Raw genomic sequence first — 6535 nt, forward strand, 5'->3', positions numbered from 1 at the left:
CTGAGGGGTCTTGTGCTGCACAAGAGTGGTCATCTTCTCTATGTTTCGGCATATGAAGTAAGGAATGTTCATCATCCGAACCCGAGTAAAATGCATCAGCAGCCTGATGTGATAAGCATACAAGCGGGAGAACCGGCCCTCACAGGTGAAATACTTCATGATGAGTTTCATTAAAGGAGCATATTCATCCTTGAGGTATCGAAAAGGAAACACTCTCTTGAGTTGTCTCAAAAAACCGGGTTTGATGTATGGTTCATAATGCTGCCGGTCAATTTTCTGTCTCTTGTTCCATGGTTCTCCAATGTTCGGTATGCTGGTTGCTAATGAAATGGATTCTGGTGTTAATGTGAAAGTGCCACCAGCAAGAGTGGGTTGATCACCATGTAAATGCAACACAAATAAGCGGGCTAACTCACAATAAGAACTGAAACCAATGCTTATGCTAACGAACCAGGAAACATTCATCTTCTCTAGTGCTTGCAAAAGAATGTCAAAAGGATCTTGAAAGTCCTAAAGCACTAGCTTGTCTTGAGATCTAGCAGCAAAAATAGAAGTACTCCCTTCATTCTGATCTGAAAGAACAACTAGTTGCTGATTGATAGTAACTGACTTGAATTCTGGCATATTGTGTCTCTCAGACTCACATTCCTCGATTTCATGGTCTAGGTCATTCTTAAACAGAAAACAATCTTCAAGATTATCAAACATGACAGCCTTATCATTTTCATGAAAGAAAATATTATGTGTTTGCTGATCTATAAGGCTAATGTCAAGACTGTCATCATTTTCAAAAGAGAAAGAAGTTTCACCAACACCTTCTTGACCATGTGCACACTGCAAACCTGCATTAGCTTTGGCTGTAACTTGACCTTTCAGGAGTTGATCTATCTCATCTTCAGACAAAGGAGATAAGACTTTTTGTTTTGTTTTGCTCAAGCAAGTATTGTCTTCTTGAAATAAAATTTCTAAACATGAAAAACCTGAATGACAGTCCTTAATTCCCTGATCTTATGAAATTTGAAAACATTGTTGATCATCTTCATATGACATAGCAATCAAATTATCACTAACCACTGAGTTATCGAAAGAAGATTTTTCACTTACTTGAACAAAGATCTCATCTTGTTTTTCATAAAATGACTGGATTACCTCCTCGTGAAAACTTTGTTCTAATGATGTGAGAACACTTGGATCAATAACTCTATTTTCTTCATTCCAGATGATCTCAACAGCAGAGCTCTCCTTCATGGGATTCAAAACAAGGTAGGCTTGATCATCACGATCTAAATCTAGATCTGAAATAGCTGACTTGACTTTATCACATTCTGAAATTGAAACTTGACTTCCCTGCATACTGTCTTCTTCTATGGACAGATCTGAAATAAAACCTTCTCTTTCATCATCTTCCACCGTACTAAGATCTTGATCCTGCTGCAAATTTTCCTGATCATCTTGATAAGTATCACTCTCTTTATGCTGCTGAAATGGATTTTCATATAGGGCTTCCATGATCTCATCGTCCATGAAATTATCATCTTCATAAATTCTCTCAAGATTTTCAATAAAACTATAAACATGTCTACAACAGTTCTGAACTAAATGTAAGGATGGATAATATTCTTTATACCTTTCAAAGAACATGGCATGAAAATCCTTTAAACAGTAAATACAAGCAGGCGGCAAACTTTCATACCAATATCGGGCTTCACCTTCCAGAGTGGCCATGAATATCTTCATCAAGCAATCTTCAGGAAAATCAACCTTCAACTTGCGAATATGTATGTGAAATCTAACCAGATGTAAAGCAGCATCCTTCCTATCATCATCTTTAAACGTAGGCAAATTCCTTTGCCAATCTACCTTAGGAATTTTATTTGGAAAACCTAGAATGTGATCTCGGCTCATGGGAGCATACCTTCGATCCAGCGAAACCATTTTGATAACAATGAATTGACCAAGAAATCCTTCAGGCTACTGGTTCTTGAAGAGTAGAGTCGCCATAAAAATTCTGAACCTTGGGATTTTCGACACTAGAGTCGCCAGGTGAATGATTTCAGCCTTTCGATGTCTGATCGTTGTCCACCATCAACAATCAGATCTGAACTTGATTACATTTTACTGAGGAAATTTGCAAGTCAAATGTTTCCATTTATAAGACTAGACCGGAGATTGACTGAAGCAACGTTTATCTACTTTCGCTAATGCAAAGCAAGAGCGTTTCGAAGGCTACCTAGCATAACTTCAGGCTCCGTCTGTAGTTTATGAAACGAAGAACACTAACAAACAAACAATTTCTTCCCCAGTATGGTCGCCACTATGTTAGAGCCTAGATTTACCTCAGGCTAAAAAGGTAGGATCCAGGGCCAACATCAAACCACGCTCAGCCTGGTAGGGCTAGCTACCAGGCTGAGCGTGGTTTGATGTTGGCCCTGGATCCTACCTTTTCAGCCTGAGGTAAATCTAGGCTCTAACATTGACTAAGAGAATATAAGACAAAGTATCTGTTTACGCGAAGTTAACTAACAGTTATAAGAAGATAAGTAAGATACGCGACGTAACTCGGGGAATTAGCACATATCAATGCCTTAGCAGCGCGAAAGCATCCCAGCCCCTAGTTAGGGCTAAGCGAAGGCGATTATAACAGATCATGAAGGCATCGCAGGTCAGGGTGGTGCACGAAGCTATTCACAGTTGGACTAAACTGACCCCTTAGACATCTCAAGGGTGTGGAAACTTGGTTCCATCATCCCCCCATACAGCTTCAGGTGAGACCTCAGTCCGTGCTCAGTGGGTTGTTTCCGAAAGGGCCAGTAGTGTAGGGATTTATTTGGCTAATTAACTTCGAACCTAGTCAGGCCCCCTCAAGCCAACAAATGGTTCCGCTGTCAAGACCGGAATTTTCATAGAGATGTCTGATGTCGTATCGTTGGAATCCAACTAAGAAGGAAATTGAAGGTTGGTTGGACAGAATAATTCACAAGTTTGTAGTGCAGGAGAACAGGAACCCACAACTGAAAAAAGAAGAATGGTTAGACTGCTACCTGTACACAGAGATCCACGAAATATTTTTCGCATCTTTCCCTACTGAGCTGTACGAGTGGATCGCGAAGTTAGTAGATAGACAGGGAAGGTGGAAACTCGACAATCCTATTGCGTGGACCCCAGAGTTGGTACACAGATTGGAAGCATCGGAAGATAAGATCGCACGCGTTTTTTATCACTGGCTCGATTGAATTATAGGAGGATTCATTACTGAGTTTGCGGTAAATACTTCAGTCAGCTATAGCGAGGCAGAGCGATGCTTCCTCAAAGGACCACAAGTTAAGTACATAAAGTCTTTGAATACTTGGATTAAAATGCTATTGTGTGAAAAGAGGGTTATGCAATTACCTTGATGTTCGGAGCTACGCAAAGTGGAAAAACCTACAAAAGCGAAGAAAGTAAGGGACCATAGAATAACCCTTTAATTTCACCTCCGCGAGGGGACGAGGAAGAGCTCACAAAGGTCTCTTTGCGAAGTGCGATCCATTTGATAAGGCAAAGGATTCCACACATACCACCCCCACCCACACCACCACCAACTTCACCACCTTCACCTCCATCTTCACCCGTACCACCTCCGCCACCACCGCGAGTCAACATGGCAAGCGCGATAAAGTTTCCTGTGTTCAAGGGAGTAGGAAATGAGGATCCAGACCAGTTTTGGTTCGTGATAAGAGTCGTATGGGAAGCACAGGGAGTTACAGATGAAAATATAAAGAAAGCGACACTGGTTAGCGCCCTGCAGGACCACACGCTAACCTAGTATATTAAGCATTCTAATGACAATCTGAATGCGGGGATCGCGGATATCCAAACTGCGCTAAATAAGGAATTTAGCAGGCCAAAGTCAAAAGTGTAGTCGATCATTGGGTTCAAAGAGATCACAATGCTACCAGGAAAGACTCCTTGGGAGTTGGATCAGAGGCTGAAGTGCACAATTCGCGAAGCTAATATGACTTTGACGGATGGACAGCACCGCGAATGGTTTGTAGCATCGCTAACGCCACATTTGAGGAACGCGTTGTCGCAACAGAGGTTAACGACTTAGGCAGAGGCCTTGGAGATCACGATGAGGCTGCATGAGACCCCAATACAGGATCCTAACTTGGGAGTTCAGTAGATCCACGCGTAGTTGAAAAACTTATGCCTTGAAATGCAGAGTCTGAAATAGGACAGGACAGCTCGACCAGAAGTGCGCGAAGAGGTATGGTGCATTAAATGTAAGGGTCAGGGTCATGACAAGGACCACTGCCTGGTGTTCAATTACCTCGTGGGAGGAGGACCGATGCCATCAAGGCCGAAAGCGCAAGCGGGACCTAGTGCGGCGCCTACTTTGTGGTGTGCGATTCGCCAAATAGGAGGGAAACACGCTACAGACAACTACCATTTGTTACAGAAGTATACACAAAATTCGCAGCAGTTTTCCTATAACTTTTGTAGGTCAGTAGGACACGATGGGTGCACTTGTAGAAGTTATGAGTTAATGATGGATAGAACTCCCACCTACAGAGTTCAAGCCAAATCACGACCCCTAGACCTGAGTGCAGGGATGGTGCAAACCGGATTTCAGGGGTGCAGACGAGGCCGAGGTGGAGGGGAACCTGGAAGAGGTCGCGGACCGCTGATATGCTACAATTGCGGAGGGCCAGGAAATTATGCTCGCGATTGTATGAATCCAACGCGCCCATCATATCTGTATTGTACCTTGTTTGATCATGAGATGGAGGATTGTCCTACGCTGATAGCTAGGATACGTGACAAGGGAGCGCTACCACCTCCCCCGACTGAGAACCTACATATGATGAGGTATGAGCCACACGAGGAAGATCCAAATGTGAATATTGTGCTCAAAAGTGGAATTACGATGGGAGATGATAAAGGCAAACAGCCCGAAGATAGCACTCGGGTTCGCAAGGCTCCGACGAAAGAAGTAGAGTTTGATTTGGAGGGAGCTAAGGAAACCTTCATGGAAGATAAGAAGAGCTTCCCTGATGCCTCCACTTCAGGAAGCAAAGATAGAATGGAGTTGGAAATGGACCCATCTATGCTTACGACATTCCTGGAAACATGCATGAAGCTACTGCACAACAGTAAGGTTGTAAAAGGATTGCAGGAACTCATTAATAGATGCGCTAGGATTGCGCCAGGAGAACCGCGCGTAGTCTGAAAGATTGGAAAGCATAATACAAGGACGGAGAGAGAAATGAGGCTAACCGTGCAGATTGGAGAATATGAGATGGACCAAGTAATTCTGGACTTAGGATCAGACGTGAACGTTCTGCCGAAGCAGACATGGGAGTGCATGGGGAGGCCTACGTTGCAGTGGTCTCCTATTCAACTGTGAATGGAGAACCAATAGAAGATAATACCCCTGGGGCGATTGCAGGGAATCACCGTGGATATTGAGGGAGTGAGCGCGCTAGTAGACTTTGAGGTGATAGAGATTGTTGATGATAGCAATCCCTACCCCGTGCTCTTAGGAATTGATTGGGCCACTGACATGAACGAGGTGATTAATCTGAAGAAGCACAAGATGATTTTTGAGAAAAATTCTCTGCGCGTAGTTATACCCTTAGAACCTACTGAGGGATCGCGCTATACAGAGCCGGTGTGTGACTATGAAAGTGACGATGATTTGGACTGCATCTACAAGATAACCGCGCAAGAGCAAGACTGGGTAAATCCCACCGCAGATGGACAAATATCATGGGAGTGTGAAAGCTCTTGCACTTCAAATTCGGATGAGGAGATAGAACGATGGAAGAACTAGTTACACGAGGTAACCACACTTAATTGTAACATGATGACAAGGTCACTGCACTACGTATCAACAGAAGTGAGAGATCTCCCTACTTATGATGGATTAGGTGAGGTAGATGCTTTCTTGGACAGATTCGAAAGGGAGGTGCCGGAAAAGAAACGTTTCCAGGCCTTGAATTGGGTACTACGCGCTACGCCCGCAAGGTGGTGGGGTACGCACAGAGGAAGCTTTGAAGACTGGCGTGCATGTAGAAAAATGTTGCACACACGGTTTGGGAAACCTATAGTGCGATTGGAAGATAAATACAATGGACGGGATGGTCCGCACACGCATCTGTCCAGGTGGGTATAGGCATATGGTAAAAAACTTGCACAGATACACATGAACGGTGTGTTGGGAAATATGGTCAATAAGCATGTGTTTGGGGGGGGAAATGTGCGAACGGTTCCTTAATTTGGGACGACAGACTGTGGAGAGAACGAGCGTGCATAAGGAAGCATTTAACGAAGTGTGTGAAGCATTGAACAAGGTATGTAATGCGCAACGAAGTGATTGGGACCTACGTGTACCAGCAGTCTTATGGGCTTATAGGACAACGTGCAAGAAACTGACAGAACAGACGCCTTCTAGGCTGGCCTATGGAGCGAACGTTGTAATTCTAATGGAGTATATCATGCCTAGTCCGCGCATAACAGTGCCCACGGATATGACAGTTCGCGGAACCTTGAAAGA

This window comes from Pinus tabuliformis, chromosome 2_2 (genome assembly GCF_031772625.1).
Source record: "Pinus tabuliformis cultivar Carrire ecotype Pingquan chromosome 2_2, CPIR1, whole genome shotgun sequence".
Classification (NCBI taxonomy): domain Eukaryota; kingdom Viridiplantae; phylum Streptophyta; class Pinopsida; order Pinales; family Pinaceae; genus Pinus; species Pinus tabuliformis.